The 22,026-nt window shown below is 40.1% G+C and overlaps 1 protein-coding gene across 1 annotated transcript in view; it reads left to right on the top strand.

The window, feature by feature from the left end:
• LOC142520287 (DNA polymerase-like) overlaps positions 1-22,026 on the top strand; it is a 49,325-nt gene that overhangs the window by 2,418 nt on the left and 24,881 nt on the right. The gene's annotated exons all lie outside the window — the stretch shown is intronic.

Below are 22,026 nucleotides of genomic sequence, written 5' to 3'. Positions count from 1 at the left end.
TAGCTGAGCTCATTGAACGACGACTGGACCAGTAAGACCAGCTAAGAAAAGACGACCAGCCCCCATACCCGTGCTATCCCACTGAACTTAAAGAGCGGAAACTGAATATACCGAAATATGAGATTGGAAGCATTTCTTATAGAAAATATTGAATGACTAGCGCCCGACCGCAGCATTATAGGATGGCTCTGGCATGGAACAACCTCCCTTACTCCATAGGACACGATAAGGTTGAGCTTACAGAGCCCGGCCATCTTCTCCCGATTTGCCTGGTGGCCGAAAAATGCATGATCCCGCCTGTCTGATTGTTATGAGATTTTCGTGACTTCCCTTTATTTAACTAGTATAGCTCCAACGCTTCCCTTAAAAGCTCCCCGTCACCAAAGCAAAGACAGAAGAGTCATAAGGGTTGGTACTTTTGCAATCATCGACAGACAAGTCAGTAAAGTTCTCCCGGAAAGGGGACTGCCAGAGTAGCTAGAAGTAGTTGATTAAGCCTCTGTCAGAGGGAAGACGGGGGGCCCTGGGGTTGAACTCCTTTCGTTGACTGTCGAACGAATCCGGTAATCGGTGCCCTTTTTATTCTTATCTTAGAAAAGAAGCATCCCTTGACGCACCTTATTTATTTATTTAATTTAAAGGCAAAGCTCCACACGGAAAAATGAAATTGAATAGGCTAGTTAGGAAAAGTCCAGAACGTTTAGTGATCACAGAAGGGTACCGTAGAGAGAGGCTCTTCCTGATGTGAGATTGCCACCAGGGTGAATGCTGAACCGACTACAGTGCGCTGCTGACAATATGTGTTGTTTCAACTCTGAAACATCTGGCACTACAATACGGTTATTCACATACAGGACAAAATCACGTACCTGATATTCAGACTGATGTCCTGATCTGACCATCTGAATTGACTTCTGTATATTCTGATATGTTCTTTGAGCTTCTTTAATCCTCATAATCAAATCTGGCTCAACTTGAATCGAAGCAACTCTCAGCGGTCTACTATCTGTGTTAAATGCTAAACCAGACAAACAACAATCTTCAACTAAATTCGAAACACCTATCGTCGATAAGGATAGGGCACAAACCTTTCGACTCAAGGCATCTGCTGCTGCATTTGACTTCCCTGGATAGTACTTGATCTCGCAATCAAAATCTTTCAGTAGATCAAGCCATCTACGCTGCCTCATATTCAACTCTGACTGAGAAAACAGATATTTCAGGCTTTTATGGTCAGAATAAATTTCAAATTTCTCACCATAAAGATAGTGACGCCAGATCTTCAAGGCAAATACGATAGCCGCCAATTCAAGATCATGAATGGGGTATCGACTCTCGTGTGGCTTCAGCTGTCTAGAGGCATATGCGATCACATGACCTCGCTGCATAAGAACACATCCCAGCCCTCTGTGAGATGCATCACAATATACAACGAAATCGCCAGTACCCGAAGGAATCATCAAGACAGGTGCACTGGTCAGCCTCTTCTTCAACTCTAGGAAGCTAGACTCGCAATCCTCCGACCACACAAATGGTGTATTCTTTTGCGTTAACTGGGTAATCGGCTTCGCAATACTGGAGAAATCTTTGATGAATCGTCTATAGTACCCTGCTAGACCCATGAAACTGCGTATCTCTGGCACAGAAGTCGGTCTCGGCCAACTGATCACAGCTTCCACTTTACTTGGATCCACAGAAATACCATCTCCAGATATTATATGACCCAAGAAGACAACCTGTCTCAGCCAAAACTCACACTTTGACAGTTTCGCCTACAATCTTTCATTTCTCAATGTTTGCAACACAATTCTCAAATGATTGGCATGCTCATTCAAATTCTTTGAATACACCAAAATATCATCAATAAAAACAATCACAAACTCATCTAAATACCTCTGAAAGACACGGTTCATTAGTCCCATAAACACCGCTGGAGCATTCGTTAATCCAAAAGGCATGACAATAAATTCGTAATGTCCATACCTGGTTCGGAATGCTGTCTTTGGTATATCAATATCTCGTACTCGCAGCTGGTGATATCCAGATCTCAGATCGATCTTGGAATAGATAGATGATCCCTGCAACTGATCAAATAAGTCGTCGATACGAGGCAAAGGATATTTGTTCTTTATCGTTGCCTTGTTCAGCTGCCTGTAATCTATACACAATCTCATAGAACCGTCTTTCTTGCGCACAAATAGCACTGGTGCACCCCAAGGAGATACACTGGGTCTGATATATCCCTTGGCTAGAAGATCTTCTAGTTGTGCTTTCAATTCCTTCAACTCTATAGGCGCCATCCTATACGGAGCTCGAGATATAGGAGCGGTACCTGGAATAAGATCAATACTAAAATCTACCTCTCGGGCTGGAGGTAACCCTAGAATCTTGTCAGGAAATACATCTGCAAACTCCCGTACTACTGGCAAATCTGCCAATGTCGGGCTCGGTTTCAGTAAGTCTACTGAATAAATAAGGAACCCTTCTGCTCCTTGCTGCAACAATCTACTCATAGTCAGAGCAGATACTAAGGGAATCCGAGATCTGGAACCCTTACCATAGAATTTCCACTCCTTTGTCATTTCAGGTCTGAATCTGACAATCTTGTGAAAACTGTCTACGGTGGCTCTGTACTTAGTCAACATGTCAATCCCGACAATACAATCAAAATCAGATAAACCAAGTACAACACATTCTAAATCGATCTCATGCCCTTCAAACCACTTGAAGTCACAGATATCAAACCACTTCCCAACGGAGAAGAAATAGACACTACAGTAGACAATGACTCTACAGGCAATGCATGTGTCAATGCAAAACTTTCTGATATGAATGTATGTGATGCACCTGTATCTATCAATACATATGCAGGATAACCGCAAAGAAAATAGTTACCTGCAATCACATCGTCTGGTGCACCTTGGGCTTGCTCTTCCGTCAATGCAAACACCTGAGCTTGTTGTCTGGGAGGTTGGCTCACTGTCTGGCCACCTCTGGCTCTAGGATGGGACTGTGTAGGCATGGGCTGGAAGGAATGGATAGACGAAGCTTGCCTCTCAGGCTGAGTCACTGATGCTGATGACCCTGCACTCTGAAATCTCTGGGCACCTCTCTGGGGACAAACTCTGGCGAAATGTCCCTGTTGCTTACATATGTTACATCTGCCCATCACTCCCTGACACTGCTCTGTGGCATGTCGGCCTCCACAAGTAGTACAATATACACCTGTCACATCTGTACTCTGGCCAGGACCTCTCTGTCTTGACCCACTGGAGCTCGATGAACTGCTCCCTGCTCTCTTGAACTGCTTACCCGTAGCCTTCAAAGAATCTTTCTTCCTACTACCACTGATTCCACTATAAAATCGAGGAGGAGGTAGTGGAAATTGGGTGGCGAACGGTGGCGGTCTCTGACCCTAAACACTATAGGAAGCTCCTCGCTGCCTAATCAAGCCAGCCTCTGCTCCCTTCGCTCGATTCAGCGCCTCAGAAAAAGTGTTGGATCGCCCCGTGTTTACTAAAGTGAAAATATCCGGATTCAAACCATTTATGAATTGATCGGCCACTGCCTCATCATTCCCTGCTACGTGAGGTGCAAATCGAAGTAAGGACGAGAATTTGGCAACATACTCCTCTATGTTCCATTGCCCCTGTCTCAAGTTGGCGAACTCGGCCCCTTTGTCTTTTCGATACGACACTGGAAAGAAACGTTGATAAAATTCATCTTTAAAGACTTTCCAAGTAATATCAATACCTCGATGTTCTAAGGCTCGTTTCGCCGTTAGCCACCAACTCTTGGCCACTTCTTGCAATTGATGCCCAACCAGCTTCACTCTACGTTCATTTGTATAGGCAAGTGATTCAAATAACATCTCTATATCATCCAACCAGCTTTCGCAATCCACTGCATTTTCTGTGCCCTTCAAGGTAGGTGGATGAAATGATTGAATCTCTTCAACAAAGTCTCCATCGGTGTCGCAGTAACGTCCATCTGAGTACCTGACGTACTACCCTGTTCCGGCACTTGACCTGCAGCTGGTTGTGGTATTCTTCTAGGCGGCATATCTGATTATCAAACAGATTAGGATACGATCTATACAATCTGTCTCAGCCCTCCTCTGATCATATACCTCTGATCCAGAATCGGTTCTGATTCAGTCTTTACTAATATATGCTGTAAATCAACTCAGATACAATACAACATATAATAGGGAAGGCATTAAATCATGCTAGCATATCAAAAGCAAGGAAGAAGACTCAATCTACCCCGCTCATTCTATTCTATCTCAGTCTACAGAACCTACTGCTCTGATACCACCTGTTGTGGGGATCCGGGCTCTAACTCAATTCTTTTCGGGATTAATCGGATCCTCGTTCAAAAATACGGGTCAAAATTTTGCTTTTAACATTAAATCAAATGTTTATAACTCAAGCACAAGATAATTCTTTATTTTATTTCAATAACCATAATTACATGTCTTGTTCTAATACATTCATACAAACTAGTGTTCAATCCCAACCATAATCAAAATATAGTACATGTCTAGTAAAAGAAACCACTAGTAATCTGCTGCGCCCGAAGTCACCACGCTATCTCGATCTCTCATCTCTGTCGTGACCCTGATCCTGCCTCACCTGTTGTTATGCACACATACAGACATAACAACAGCCGGAAACTCCGGTGAGAACAAATCCCAGTATAAAACATGCTGATACGAAATCATAAATCATGCATGAAAGCAATAACAATGGCTCCATAGTCTATGAAACCGATCTATCTAAACATGCAACTCAAATCAAATCATGTCTTGACTCGAATCGACTCTACTCTAGGGATCCCGGTGTGAATAAGACGTCACTGTCTGTCACCTACCCTCCCAATCGGGGTAATTGTACGTCTTATTCCTAGACTTTGGTCATATCTGTATCGAATGTCTACAATCGGAGTGAATCTGATCCGAAGCGTCGATACCACTGAACATCTAGTTTGACAAGTCTGCCAATGACTCTCCTATCTCAAAGGCTTGAATATAAATCTATAAACAAGACATCATCATATCATGAGATTTGAATATAAATCTATAAACAAATCACAATCACATCAAAAGATAAACAACAATTCTAGTATGTGATTTGGTTGAAAAACTCAAACTGGTTCTCATTTGAGTTGTGTCTTCCCCAAACAAAACATGAGTTATACCTTTCGTCGCACAATGTCTGTCGATGTCGAAGTCTCGATGACGAATCTGTCACTATCAAATCTGAAATGGAAATGTTGATACATATTCTATCAATCTCTGATCTCAATCAACACATATCCAATTCAATACTTGATCTCGGTACAATTTGACGGCATAACGACGTAATTTCTCAATACCGGTCAATCCAACTCCCACATATATCAATAATTCATAGGTCTCAACTCATAATCATCATCATAAGCATATGTAGTACTCAAAATCTGCATAAGTTAACTCTAAACATGCTGGAAAATAATAACTATAGCATACAACATCCGTTCTTCGATCCGGTTGCATTTCCACGATATCAATCATCTCAAGAACATATTATCACAAGTATATCAGCATTTCTCCAACATGTATACTTCAAAACATGTTAAAACTTACCCAAACTTACATCATTTTGTAGCCCTTAAAGAAAGAAGCAAGGTTCTATGCTTGGATTAAAGTTTGGATGTGTAATTCTTGTACAAACTAGCTTTAAAAGAAGAGAACTTTCCCTTTCTCTCGGTGGTCTCAGCTGTGCTAGGAGAGAAATGAAGACACACACTATATATATCTTGCATGTTGAGGGGCAAGTGTCATATTTTTCAAGTAACACGCATGACCGCGGGTGCGGTAGTTCAGGAACCGCGGGTGCGCTCAAGCTTCGGCGGTTCATCCACTTTCCAAAATCGACGACCGCGGGTGCGGTGTAATTTCTGTAAATACTTTCCAACTCTCTGTCCATCAACCGCGGGTGCACTCTTTCTTGGACCGCGGGTGCGGTGACCCTACTGTAAAATGACCAATTTTTCTGTCCATGCATCGCGGGTGCGGTGCTTCACTAGGCGCGGGTGCGGTCCCTTTCTTCAAGCAACACTTCATCTTCATTTTATCCACATACAATCTAGGGCATTACATGCTCCACATGTGGCTGAACATGATGAGGCCGTCGCTGATCAGTTCATAAATGACCTAAATCCGGAAATATTTACGTTGGTAAACACTAGGAGACCGAACAATTTTACCGACGCCTTGAACAGAGCCAAGGGAGCCGAAGCCGGTCTGATGAGATAGAGAGGAGCTTCGTTTGTGCTTCCAGCACCGGGACCACAACAACCACCTCCTCGATTTGAAGGTGGCAGCAGCAGTAGCAAGAAGAAGGATTTCTTGAAGGCTAGAGGGAAGCAGTTCAAGTAGTCCGGAAGCAGTTCGTCTAGCTCTGGGAGTCCTCGACAGAGCCAGAGCTATACTGGACCTATTTGCAATACTTGTGGAGGGAAGCATCCCACTGAGCAATGCCGAGGAGTATTTGGCAGCTGCCGTATCTGCAAACAACAGGGATATTAGACAACAGGCCCGAGTTTTTGCTTTGACCGAGGAGCAGGCACAGGATGCACCTGATGATGTTGTGGTAGGTAACTGTTTTATTTCTGGTTATCCTGCATACATATTGATTGATACTGGTGCGTCACATACTTTTATTTCTGAGAGGTTTGCATTGAGTCATGCATTACCTATTGAGTCATTGTCTGCGGTAGTGTTTGTCTCTTCCCCGTTAGGGACAGGTTTAATATCGGTGAAGTCTGTGAAATCTTGTATACTGCAGTACGATGGGCATACGATTGAGTTAGACTGTATTTTGCTTGGTTTATCTGATTTTGATTGTATTATTGGTATTGATATGTTGACCAAGTACCGAGCTACAGTTGATTGTTTCCACAAGATAGTGAGATTCAGACCTGAGATGGCTGAGGAGTGGAAATTTTACGGTAAGGGTTCTCGAGCTAGAATTCCTTTGATATCTGCAATAAATATGACTCAATTATTGCAGAAAGGAGCGGATGGATTCCTGGTATATTCAGTTGATTTACTGAAGTCGAGCCCATCATTGGCGGACTTGCCAGTGGTGTGTGAGTTTGCTGATGTCTTTCCAGGTGAGATTCCTGGATTGCCTCCGATTCTAAAGATAGACTTCAGCATTGAGTTAATGCAGGAACAGTTCCGATTTCGAGGGCTCCGTACAGGATGGCACCGATCGAGTTGAAAGAGTTGAAAGAACAGTTGGAGGATTTAATGGCCAAGGGGTATATCAGACCGAGTGTATCTCCTTGGGGTGCTCCAGTACTGTTCGTGAGGAAGAAGGATGGATCGATGAGACTTTGTATTGACTACCGGCCACTGAATAAGGCAACGGTAAAGAATAAATATCCATTGCCTCGTATTGATGATTTATTTGATCAATTGCAGGGTTCTTCGGTGTATTCCAAGATCGATCTGAGATCTGGATACCATCAACTGAGAGTCAGGGATTCGGATATCTCGAAAACTGCATTTAGAACCAGGTATGGACACTATGAATTTATTGTCATGCCATTTGGTTTGACGAATGCACCAGCGGTATTCATGGGATTAATGAACCGTATCTTTCAGAAATATCTCGATGATTTTGTGATTATTTTCATCGATGATATCCTGATCTATTCAAAGAATGTGATGGAGCATGCTGAGCATTTAAGAACTGTGTTGCGAATTTTGAGGGCGGAGAGATTGTATGCTAAATTGTCGAAATGCGAGTTCTGGTTGAAACATGTGGTATTTCTGGGGCACATTATATCCGGAGACGGGATATCCGTTGATCCCAGTAAGGTTGAGGCAGTGATTTCTTGGCCGAGACCGACATCGGTACCAGAAATACGCAGCTTTATGGGTTTGGCAGGATATTATCGCCGGTTCATTAAAGATTTTTCGAGTATTGCCAAACCAATTACACAGTTGACATAGAAGAATGCTCCATTTGTTTGGTCTGAGGAATGTGAGACCAGTTTTCTCGAATTGAAGAAAAGATTGACCAGTGCTCCAGTGTTGACTATCCCGTCAGGTACTGGTGATTTTGTTGTTTATTGTGATGCATCTCACCGCGGATTGGGTTGTGTTTTAATGCAGCGGGGGCATGTGATTGCTTATGCCTCGAGACAGCTGAAACCCCATGAATCTCGTTATCCAATTCATGATCTTGAATTGGCAGCCATTGTCTTTGCTTTAAAGATATGGCGACATTTTCTCTACGGTGAAAAGTTTGAGATCTATTCTGATCACAAAAGCTTGAAATATCTGTTTTCACAGTCCGAATTGAATATGAGGCAGCAAAGATGGCTTGATTTGCTTAAAGATTTCGATTGTGAAATCAAATACTACCCAGGAAAATCCAATACAGCAGCTGATGCACTGAGTCGAAAGGTATGTTCTTTATCCTTATCGACTATGGGTGTTTCGAATTTGATTGAAGACTGCTGTTTGTCTGGATTAGTATTTGAGACAGATCGGAGACCTATGAGATTATATACTATTCAAGCTGAACCAGACCTGATTTTGAGAATTAAAGCAGCTCAGAAAGTTGATCAGAATATACAGAAGTCAATTGCTATGGTCAGAGCTGGACATCGATCGGAATATCAGGTTCAAAATGGTATTTTGTATGTGAATCATCGTCTTGTTGTGCCGAATGTTTCGGAATTAAGACAGCGAATACTGACAGAAGCGCACAACAGTCATTTTAGCATTCATCCTGATGGCAGGAAAATGTATAATGATTTGAAGACACAGTATTGGTGGAAACAAATGAAATCTGATGTTATTGAATTTGTGGCCAAGTGTCTGAATTGCCAACAGGTGAAGGCTGAAAGAAAGAAACCATGATGATTATTACAGAGTTTGTCGATTCCTGAATGGAAATGGGATCACATTTCCATGGATTTTGTGACAGAGTTGCCACGATCCTCCCGAGGTTGTGATGCGATTTGTGTTGTGATCAATCGATTGACCAAATCTGCATGTTTCATTCCATACAAGATGACGTACCGATATGATCAGATGGCTGATATCAACAATACTATAAACTATAAATCACAACTCTTAACATCAAAAATATACTAAAACTTAACCAAATAGTCAATGATAATACGAAATCTTAAACCGTACCGTTCACCAGGCTTGGCTATTACAATCTCCCCTCCTTAAAGGAATTTCGTCCTCGAAATTGACGTCACTGCGCAAACAACTCAGGATACTTACCTTTCATCTCATCCTCTGGTTTCCACGTGGCTTCTTCAATCAAATGATTCCTCCAAAGGACTTTAACAATGCCGATCTCTTTGTTTCTCAACACTTTAACTTTGCGATCCAGAATCTGGACCGGAATCTCTTGGTATGTCAAATTCGGCGTCAAATCCAATGGCTCGTGGCGAAGAACATGGGAACGATTCGCAATATACTTCTTGAGCATGGAGACATGAAAAACATTATGAACTCTATCAAGATCTGACGGTAGGGCTAACCTGTAGGCTCGATCAACAACTCTATCCAAGATTTCAAATGGGCCAATAAATCTTGGACTCAACTTTCCCTTCTTGCCAAACCGCATTACACCCTTAAGAGGTGCAATCTTCAAGAACACGTGATCACCAACCTCAAATTGCAATGGCCTACGTCTTACATCAGCATAACTCTTCTGTCTCGTCTGTGCTGTCTTCATCCTCTCTCGAATAACAGCAACAACATCAGCTGTCTGTTGGACCAACTCTGGACCTAACATCTTCCTCTCGCCAATCTGGTCCCAATACAATGGAGATCTACACTTTCTGCCATAAAGTGCTTCATACAGTGCCATGCCAATCGTCGCTTGGTAGCTATTATTGTACGTGAACTCAACAAGAGGTAATTTGGAATCCCAGCTACCAGGATAATCGATAGTACAAGCTCTGAGCATATCCTCTAAAATCTGAATAACTCTCTCTGATTGACCGTCGCTCTGGGGGTGATATGCTGTACTGAATGCTAACCGTGTACCCATAGCTCTGTGCAAACTCTTCCAAAACTCTGAAGTAAATATAGGGTCACGATCAGACATGATCGACACAGGAACACCATGAAGTCTAACAATCTCAGCTATGTACTCTTCGGCGTACTAGTTCATGGAATACGTCGTCTTGACTGGAAGAAAATGCGCTGACTTGGTCAATCGATCAACAATAACCCAAATAGAGTTAAAACCTTTCTGCGTTCTGGGAAGACCAGTCACGAAGTCTATCGTAATGTGCTCCCATTTTCATTGAGGAATCGGCAATGATAGCAATGTCCCAGCAGGTCTCTGATGCTCGATCTTCACCTGCTGACAAGTTAGGCACTGAGAAATAAACATGGAAATATCCTTCTTCATACCTGGCCACCAATAGAGTCTACGAAGATCCTGATACATCTTGGTGCTACCTGGATGTATCGAGTATGGCGGGGTATGTGCCACTGTCAAGACGTCTCGCCGAATATCAACACCACTAGGAACGCAAATACGGCCTTTGAATGTCATCAAACCATCTTTATTCATCCCAAACTCTGAATTACCTCTCTCCTCTGCTCTGGCTCTCATCTCTATCAACTGTAAATCATTGGCCTGCTCTCTACGGATTCTGTCCGTCAATGTAGCCCGAATGACCAACGCTGAAAAGCGAGCAATTGTTCCTGGAACCACCAAAGCTATCTCCTCTCGCTGCAAGTTTAACAACAACGGCTTCTGGATCATAGAACTCAAAGAAGAACTTGACTTACGGCTCAATGCATCTGCTACAACATTCGCCTTCCCTGGGTGATAACTAATCGTCACATCATAATCTTTGACAAGCTCTAACCACCGTCTCTGTCGCATATTGAGTTCTTTCTGAGAAAACAAATACTTCAAACTCTTGTGGTCCGTGAAAATTTCACACTTTTCGCCATATAAATAATGTCTCCAGATTTTCAGGGCGAAAACCACAGCTGCCAGCTCTAGATCATGCGTAGGATAATTTTTCTCGTAGTCTTTCAATTGACGAGAAGCATAGGCTATAACCTTTCCACGTTGCATTAGCACTGCACCAAGACCCTTCTTTGACGCATCGGTAATAAACAACAAAATCTTCTGAACCACTGGGCAATGCAAGTACCGAAGCTGTCGTCAACCTATCTTTCAACTCTTGAAATCCACTTTGGCAATCATTGGACCACTCAAACTTCACAGTCTTCTTCGTCAGATTGGTTAACGGTAGGGCAATCTTGGAAAAGTCTTCAATAAAACGACGATAATAAACCACCAAACCAAGAAAACTGCGTACCTCTGATACAGTGGTAGGAATAGGCCACTTCTGAATCGCCTCGATTTTCACTGGATCAACAGCTATACCATCCTTCGAGACAACATGGCCTAAGAAAGAAATCTGCTGCAACCAGAAATCACATTTCTTCAACTTTGCACACAACCTCTTCTCTCTCAACAACTGTAGAACTACTCTGAGGTGCTCTGCATGAAGCTCTCTAGTTTTGGAGTAAATCAATATATCATCGATGAAAACAATGACAAAGCTATCCAAATACGGCTTAAAGACTCAGTTCATAAGATCCATGTTGACTGAAGGAGCATTGGTCAGACCGAATGACATCACAAAAAATACATAATGACCGTACCTGGTCCTAAACGCCGTCTTAGGGATATCAGACTCCCTAACTTTCAACTGATAATAGCCAGATCGCAGATCAATCTTCGAAAACACTGTAGCCCCCTGCAGTTGGTCAAAAAAATCGTCTATTCGTGGCAACGGATATTTATTCTTAATCGTCACTTTGTTGATTTCTCTATAATCAATGCAAAGCCGCAAAGACCCATCTTTCTTCTTGACAAAGAGAACCGGAGCTCCCCAAGGCGAAGAACTCGGCCGAATAAAACCTTTATCCAATAGATCATGCAACTGAGTCTTCAACTCTTTCATCTCTGTAGAGGCCATTCTGTACGGAGCCTTAGAAATAGGAACCGTACCCGGAGCTAGATCAATCACAAACTCTACATCTCTGTCTGGCGGTAAACCCGGAACATCATTCTCAAAAACATCAGGGAACTCTCTCACAACATCAATATCATCAATATTCAACTTCACAATTCTATCCATATCCACAATCGAAGCCAAAAACCCATCACATCCTCTAAACAACAACTTCTAAGCCTCAAGACACGAAATAAAAGGTAGGACCAGCGAAGTACCTGCACTGGCGAGCATACCTTCCTTATCTCCATCATCTGCAAATTTCACAGTCTTGGCAACGCAATCAATCACTATACGATAGGTTGATAGCCAATCCATGCCAAGTATAATTTCAAACGCAACCATTGAAATAACAATCAAATCGGCATAGACCACTCGTTCATTAATTTGAACAGAGCACGCATACACAATAGATGTCGGGCACAACACATCTCCCGAAGGCAATACAACATTAAACTGGAGGGGAAGAATAGAAGGAACTAAACCCAAAGATCTCAAAAATAGTTCAGACATAAAAGAATGAGTAGCACCTTTATCAATCAATGTCGTAGCTACTCTGCCTGAAATTAAAATAGTGCTAGAGATCACAGAAGAATCATGGTTTATACCTTCCTTCGTCATGGTGAAGATGCGACCCTGCACCTTCTCTTTACTCGATCCTCTTGGACAATTCTTGGCAATATGGCCTGCAGTGCCACATCGATAGCAAGTATGAGTACCAAATCTGCACTCTCCCCTATGTTGCCTACTGCACTTGGGACACAACGGCTTCTCTGGATCAGATGGAACTGTCGGTGCTTTAAAACTCGGCTCTAACTTGCCTTTCCCTTTGAAATTGCCTTTTCCTCTTTGGTTCGAACCCTGACCCCTTTGAGCAATGGCTTGCTTCCTCGCCTGTCTCACCCTGGCAATGTATTTCTCATCTTGCTCGGCCAACAATGCTTTAGCATTAATCTCTTTAAATGTCACCGCTTTGGACATATTGATGTCCCTTCTGATCTCTGCTCAAATTCCTCTAATGAAATGAGCACCCTTGTCTTTGTCATTGGAGGCAATGTATGGGGCAAACAGACAGCCCTCCACGAACTTCAAAATGTACTCATCGACATTCATACCTCCTTAACGAAGCTCTAAAAATTCAGTCACCTTCCGAGCTCTAAGTGCATCTGGGAAGTACTTGTCATAGAAAATATCAGTGAACTCTTGCCACTTCAATGCCGGAACATCCACACTAACCTTGGTAGCATTCCACCAAATGCGTGCAGCTTTGACTAACATGAATACTGCACAACCAATTCTGTCCTTGTCTTCATATTTGAGATGATCAAAAATCGCCTCAAGTGCTTTAATCCACTCTACAGCCATCAATGGATCATTGCTTTCTGCAAACTCAGGTGGATCCATCCTCTTGAAAGCAGTAAATATCCCAACGGTTCCAACTGCTTGAGCCACTTGGCCTCTCCCGTGGCCTCTACCTTGACCTGTTCCTTGCGTATGGAGCAACTGTTGGATCTGCTCACTATGGACCTTGGCTTGCTCTTTCAGTAACTTGCCGAACTCGTCGACAACTCTCGTTGAGAAACTATCCTCACCCTCTGAAGCTTTTCTCTTAGGAGGCATTAACTCCTACAATGTGCTCACATAATACATATCAACCATAACAATGAATAGATGTAGAAGAAGACATACCCGGACTGTTGAAAGTAGACGAAGTCATATGCATTGGTCCGAAGAACGGTGCTCTGATATCACTAAATGTAACACCTCTGACCAGTTTTAATAAAATAACACAGCGGAATTTAAAATTTTCTTAAAAGAAAGAAGAATTTAAAATACATTTCAATATATAATATAAGTATATACATGATCAATGAAATGATACAACAAAATACAAAATATCATTTTTGTGATCATGTCCAAAATGCTAGCAAAAATAACCTTCTTCCTTCCCTCTCTTATGCATATGACTTCGGCCCCATTCAACGTCCCGGCTCGTCGCTCTTATCTGCATCACATGAAATAACTGAAATGAGTATAAAACTCAGCAAGCGGAACTCTTACATAACAATGAATACATAACATACTCTGAAAAAAACATGACTTTGAAAACATTGAATACCATCAACTCTGAAACATGAATAACATAGCATGAATAACAATAACGATGGTATTTCTCTTTTCTCTGATGGATTGATATCTAAATAGTATCTCTGTCTCTGTACCGATATCCCATCGATATGAATCGATACTCTGTTGGGATATAAGCCTATGGTCGTTGATCAACTAATTGCATGCAATCTCTGACTATGTATCTATCAATCCAATAAATCATTTGAACTCTCTCTTTGGCATTTCATCAAACACTTTGCATACTCTGTCTTTTGTATTCCCTTTTTCACAATTGAGACATAAAATACCTCTAATATACAACAAAATGTATTAATACATAGCATGAATCAAATGGAAGGGAATAACATTAAAACCATTGAAACACAATACATATATTATCATGTGAGCACAAGGAAATGAATTCCACTTACAACCAATTGAAACCTTGAATCTAATCTCTTGATACACAACCTACAACAATAAACCATGTATTGCACCATCAACAACTCAATAAACACAAACACATAACATTAAATCCATAAAACCAACATAATAAACAAACCCATGATTTCCCAATCATCATAATCCAAGAATAAACAAATCCACAAGCTTACCTTAGCTTCTTGAGCCCAAAATAACCTTGTTCTAACTTCAATAATCCAACAATAGGCTAGAACCAAAGAAAGGAATAAAGAAATGAAGAAACCCTAGGTCACTTTGCTGAAGAAATCGAGAAGAAGGGATGAAAATGAGAGAAAAGTGGACCAACTCATGATTTATATCACTTAAATCTCGAAAACACGCTTCTAGTGTTCACGACCGTAGGTGCGCTAACATTATTACCGCGGGTTCGGTAGGCATTCTGTAACACTTCCAAAAATCCAAAGGCGACGACCGCGGGTGCGCTGCGTTCTTACCGCGGGTGCGCTGAGCTTACCGGAAAACATCACAAATCTGGAAGCATCGACAGCGGGTGCGCTGAGCTTACTGGGAAAACATCACAAATCTGGAAGCATCGACCGCGGGTGCGGTGCCGTATATACCGCGGGTGCGGTCTTGCTTCTATCCCACCACCGCAGGTGCGGTGCCATTTCCAGTGCGGGTGCACTCTCCTCTGTAGCCAACAATAAACTCTATGCAACAAAAAAATCGAATCGCAACGCTGCTTCTCCTCGTAATTCGGCAACACTCCCAACAAGAAAGTTGCACCTCTATATATAGTCTAACCACCCCAATTGGCCTCATACCAATTGGCTCAATATACTAATTACCATGAATTAAATCGCAACAATGCTACAACACAACTACACAACACTTATATCAACAGTACTATAAACCATAAATTACAACTCTTAACATCAAAACTATACTAAAACTTAACCAAATAGTCAATGATCATACGAAATCTTAAACCATAACATTCACTAGGCTTGGCTATTACAACCCCTATCTATTTGGGTCCTAAACTGATTAGTCTTTTAGGAACTCATACTTGGATCAGTCTAACTGACTTTCCAGTTGCTGTGTTCCAAATGGTTTTTCTCGGCTTGTGTGTGCTTGGTGTGTTGTGTGCAGATGAAACAGTATGTGCTTTAGCCTTGTTCAACTGATTGTTCCACCGATATCTTTTCTGAACCGGTTTACAGTTATGGTAATTGGAATAGCCATTTGGAGAAATCATCCGTTTATTGATTAACCTTTTAGGTAGCAAGCTACGCGAATCAGTTGAAGTTTTAGGGCTATAACCAATTCCATTGCTTTTAGCCTTGTTCTTATTTTCAATAGGTTGTTCAACTGGTCTACTTGGCTTAGGTTGTTCTTGTACCACAACTGATTCGACAAAGTTAATATATTTTCATTTGCCCATGTTTAGTTATGCAGAGTATCACTGATAGAAATCTCATCTTGGTTGCTGAACCCTAAACCAGTTTTATCTGAGACTGATTTTTTCATATCTTTCATTTCAGCTAGTGCAACTGATGATTTATTCAATTCTTGAATAAGCTCAGTTTGCTTTGAATTCTTAAGCGTTAACTGTTGAATCATAGATTGATTCTTGCTTCTTTCAGCATTCAGCTCAGCAATCTCCCGTTTAAGACTTTAAAGTTCAACTGATATATCAGTTTAAGTTTTACTGTCATTGGGATCAGTTTGCTTTGCTTTGGCCTTCACAACTGAGAGAGCATGCTTGTGATACTCGTTGATCATGTCATGTAATGTAGAAATAAGTTCATCACGTGTAAAGTCAGTTGAGCTAAAATCGAATACCTGCTCACTAATTGATTCTAATTCTATGTCATCAGCCATCAGACACTTGACTTCCTCATCATCACTGGAGCTGCTCAAGCTCTCAGGTTTTGATTCATCACTGTCAGATTATGCCCATTTGAACTTACTTTCCTAAGCTAGAATAACCTCTTGTTTCTTTCTGAATGATCTCTTATCATCTTTGGTTCTTCTCCTGTGCTTATGTGATTTGTTTTCCTTTTCAGCTGACACTCGAATATCCTTCTTTGGCTTAGGAAAGTCAGCAATGAAGTGCCTAGTTTTGCCACAGTTGTAGCAAGCATTTGGTTCTTCTTTGGAGTTATTTTTTTGATAGTTTTGTTGGTAAGAACCCTGATGTAGAACCCGAAAATCAGATTACGTATAAGCCATGCATAATTTCTATTATTTAAATAAAAAAATGAACTTTTAAGGAAATAGGAAGTGTTCTATTTATTTTAAAAGTAGATGTATAGTTTTATCTTTTCAGGATAAATACGCGAGGTCGAACCAGAGTTGGAGATTTGAGATAAGATTAATAATAATATTAATAAGAAGAAAAATATTCTTAAATTTAATTTAAGTCAAGGAACAATTTAATTTAAAGAAAAAGAATGTTTTAGAATTTATTAAAATTATTTGGAACCAAGTTATTAAATAAATTCTATTAGGTTCAATATTTAATTAAAGCTAAAATTAAAATGTTTAAACAATTGAGGAGGAATTAATTTAGGCTTAATATATTTAAGAAATTAAACAAAACATTTAAATACTTAAATTTTAAGTCAAACATGCCATGCAATATTCTATTCTAAATTAATTTGTCATTCATTAAAAATATATATAATGAGTGTATTAAACCTTAAGAATTTAAAATGCAAGATTAAAACACTATTATACCATGCAAGAAGTAGTAATAATATTTGGTTAAGACAATTCAAAAATTGTAGTAAACCTCATTCAAATTTACCACTAAATGGTTTTATAGTGTATTCATTTCCTACTTTTAATATCCATAATTATGGGTAATACATGCACCATAATTCTCTTTGAAACTCCTCAAACCCTTTATGCTAGCAAATAACGTGAATCACAGCAAGAAAATGAGCAAAGAATCGGCAGCCAAGAAAGCTAGAAACAATTTGAATCCATTCAACTCCTTCACATGTAACTCCCATTTTAATGTATATTATGGTCCTTTAACACCACTTATAACATTTCCTCTTCCTTACCCACATATCCTACACTCATATGCTAGAAAAAAATTAGAAGGAAACAGCTGAGAAATCGTGAAAAACAACAGCAGCAATAAACAAGAGAATAAGAAACAATTCAAACTCCTTCAACTTCTTGACTTGTAACTCCCAAACTAAAGGCATATAATGGCACTTTTAACACCTATTGTATTGTTCACCTTCATCACCTACATTCCCCACAACCTCACCTTCGAAAATTAGCAGAAAACAGCAGAATAGAATCTAGTGAAAGGCAGCAGGAATAAGAAAAGAGATTCAACTCCGTTTCGCCGCTCGTATTCGTCGTGTTGATTTGTTTTTGTCAAAAAAATTCCAGCCATGTATATATTGTTTCTTTTCTCTTCAATCAAGTCCTCTAGATATTTTTAAACCATTATATATGCATGATTCAAACAACGTCACGAAAATGACAGCAAATGTCCAAGCAAAAATCTGCACAAAAGTTCTCGGCTTCTTTGTTTTCAATGTCACGGTTTGGGTGTGTTTTGTTGCTTTCAGGGAGTTGCTCGGTTCCAAGAACACATGGCTTCTTCTAGGCATAATTTAGAATGTGTTAGGGTGTTTTTGGGTCAGTTGTTTCAGTCCATACACTCAAGAACGAAGCAATGACAGCAACTTTACATAAGCTGCAGAAATGAGTCACAATTTTCTGTCCTTGAGTTGTTTGAGGGGTGTTCAAATCTTGGCTGTCCTAGGGACTGTAGCCACGGTTAGAACACTCCCTTAACATGTCTAGGACGTGACCAAGGTGTCCTTTCCAAGCTTGGTACATGGATCCATCGGAATTTCACAACAACAACGCATTTCGATTTCTTCAAATTCTGTGTATATGCACTTTCGGTTTTTAGATGTTGTGTGGATTATGGTTGGATCCTAGCCTGTAGCCATGATTCATACAACACTCCCTCATGTCTATATTGTGCCAGGGTTGATCACATAGCCGCTGGAACGAAACAAGACAACAACTTAATTCGAATACTACAGCACAGAATTTCTGGGTACTCTCGGGTTGAGCTGTGCATTGTCTTAGGTAGTGGCTGGGTTTGTGGTTAGCTTTTAGCCCTTAGCCATGGTCCAAGCCATGACTTAGAATGTTGGTAAGAGTCCTTGGGTGGTGGTTCAAGCCGTTGGCCATTATTTTCAGAGTTTGCTCCACAAACAAGCAAGCTGCCACTGCTGTATTTTCTGCTTTTTGACAGCAGCTTTGGATCACGATTTTGGTGGTGGTTTGAGTTCTTGGTTGGCTTTTAGCCCATGGCCTTGGACTGGACACTACCCTAATGAGTTATGAAAGTCAGGTTTTTGGCCGTTTGTGATTTGGTCGAGTTTAGAGGTCATACGAGAATTTACGGTGAAAGATGCCAAAATGACTCTCGAAAGAGTGTTTTATGTTTTTGGATTCCTTTCACATATTTTCGTGTTTTACAGTTATTATGCATATTTTTCAGTATGTTTGGGGTATTTTTAATCATGGTTAAACGTCGGTTTAATGTTGGTTCGGGTTGGTACGAAGCCATGGTCAAAAATCAAGTTGTTGGTCCGAATCGTCTCGTTTTTAGTTCTATTGTTAAGTTTTTGTCAAGTTAAGATTTATTGCATGTGTCACATATTAGAATTAAGTCGCAGCAAGCCTGGTAATGATTCAACTCATCCGGTAAAAATAAGGTTATAATGATATTACGTGCATAAAAATATAAAATGTTTATTTTTGAGATATATGCTATATGCCTTGTGGCCACCTTACGTTTATGGGTTTGGAAGTCGGTAGGCGCAACCGAGGACCTCTCCGCCCGGTGACTTACGACCGGTTTATGATTATGTATGTGTACGGACATCCAGTCCAAGGGCTGTGATTGATCTCTACCGCCCAATATACTGTGGTTTAGTCTGATCAGGCGCTCACGTTATGTTATGGGCCACTTGCTTAGAAACATTATCTCTACTAGAAAATTATGATATGTTATGACAGAGCTCTATTGAGCAAAGCTTTTACGTATGATTTTCAGATATGCACGTAGATATAATTATTCATGATACGATTTTCACCGTACGCTTTACGATACTTTATTTTTACGTTGCATGCGGTTTTATGGTATATATTACTTGTTATTCACGATATATACATGTTGAGTCTTTAGACTCACTAGACTTGATTGTTGTAGGTATTGATGAGGCTGAGACTGCGGACGGAGACCAGTGAGCGATCTTGGGACAGCAGTAGTAAACCCGATGACCTCATGATTTAGTTTATGCATCTTTTATTATTCAAACTCAGTTTTAATACGTTGGATTATTTATAACTTGTTGTTTATGTTGGATTATTTTTAAATTGTTGCTAGAAAATTTTATTTACTTCCGCTGTTATTTTAAAGTTAAAATTATTTACATATTTATTTTATAAATGAGGCAAGATGATTAATTATTTAGAAAATTTTTAATAATTCCGCTAAAATATGAATACGAAATACGGGCCTTTACACCTGATTTCTCCTCATGAATTTTCCAAATTTCCTTACAAATAAATGCATTGCTTCATTGTTTAGCTGATCAGCATATTTCTCAATTGAACCTGTAGGTTCCAGTTTATGAGCACTTAGACCGGTAGTAGCTGCTGGTGTAGAAGGTTCTCCTTCCCTTGTTTGCAGCTCAAACTCGTAGGCCTTTAGATTAATGAATAGATCATGTAACTCGACCTTATTCAGGTCCTTTGATTCTCTCATTTTCATGGTCTTCCCATCCCATTCCTTGGGAAGATCTCTGACTACTTTTAGCGCTAATTGTTTATTTGAATACACATTTCAAAGTGCATTCAATTCGTTTATTATGCCGCTGATTCTCTCATCATATTCGTGTAGAGATTCTCCAATTTTCATTTTAGAATTATCGAATTTTTGAACAGCAACTAAGAGTTTATTCTCTTTGGTTTGCTCATTTCTTCGCAGAGCTGAGTCAACTTCTCCCAGATTTTTTTTCCAGTCTTGCACATCTTTATCTTGTTGAAAGTGATTTTATCCAGCGTTTTGTACAAGATGTCTTTAGCTACAATGTCCGAATTGGCATTTTTTTTCTTCACCTGTCCATTCTTCTCTTGTCTTCTAAATTCGGTTTGGAGCACCGTCAGTTATGGCAACAACATTATTTTCTTTCAGTATTCTCATAGGTCCGTCAGTAATGACATACACATGTCATCAGCTTGTACAGCTATATGAGCCTGCATACTAATCTTCCAGTCATCGAACACTTCTCTTGAGAACATAGGAATTTCGTTGAAGGAAGACATGATGATCAGATTTTGTAGGTAGGAATATTCAGGAACAAGATTCAACCTCTCTGATACCACTTGATATGATCGGTTAGTAGGCGAAAGAGTGTTTATAAGGGGAGGTTGAATAAAAACTCGACAATTTCACCACTTTATCGTAAAAATGAGTTAGTTTAGTGATAAACTGAACTCGGGAATCTTGTTATGTCAATGTCAATCAGTTAACTAATGAAATTGCGGAAATAAACTGAATGATGAATAGAATAAAACTAAAAATAAGACACAAGATTTATGGATGTTCGGAGATCTCATAAATCACCCCTTCTATCTCTAAGATAGGATATTTACTAAAAGACTTTGGTTTATACAATGATTTGTACAAACTCTTTTCAGTTTGGACTGACCACTGCCAATAATGAAACTCTTAATATCAATACAGTTTATCAGTACCCAACTGATATGAAACTTCTTAGTACAAATGATCTTTATAAGATCATACAATACAACAGTAAGTGTATGTGCTTGTAAGCTCAAAGTATAGCCTTGAATGCTATGATTGTATATGCTAAGTGTGAGCTTTTGAAATCTTTTGAATATGAACATAAAGCTTGTGAAGATTTCGACAGAATAATAGCTTGGTTGATTTAATACGTTATTTTTTTACTCAGCTGCTCTTCTCGCCTATTTATATGCTTTTCTTCCAACGGTAACAATGAATGCATTTTGAATCTTTATATCCGTTGTTAGCCACGTCAACATTCCTCTGACAGTCTTACATTGTAACATTTATGAAATGCGGCGTTCCTGCTGCTCTTTATACAATATGTCAGTTGTTGGGTTACGTCCTTCTCACTGAAGACGTGTAAAGCTGATGAGCCGATAGGATAAGCTGATGGTTGAATAACTGATCGTTAAGTTATCTGCACAACTTTTAGTTAGCGTATATCAGTTCGGTTGCCTTGATACACATTAATCTTCAGCTCGGGCAACTATTAGAAAATTTTAGTTCATTTGCCTTTAGTTTTCTTGACTCAGTTGTTTAATCTTTTCACGCTTAGTTTGTCA

This window comes from Primulina tabacum, chromosome 12 (genome assembly GCF_025594145.1).
Source record: "Primulina tabacum isolate GXHZ01 chromosome 12, ASM2559414v2, whole genome shotgun sequence".
Classification (NCBI taxonomy): Eukaryota; Viridiplantae; Streptophyta; class Magnoliopsida; order Lamiales; family Gesneriaceae; genus Primulina; species Primulina tabacum.
Note: the sequence above shows the minus strand (reverse complement) of the source record. Positions and strands in the feature narration are given on the sequence as shown.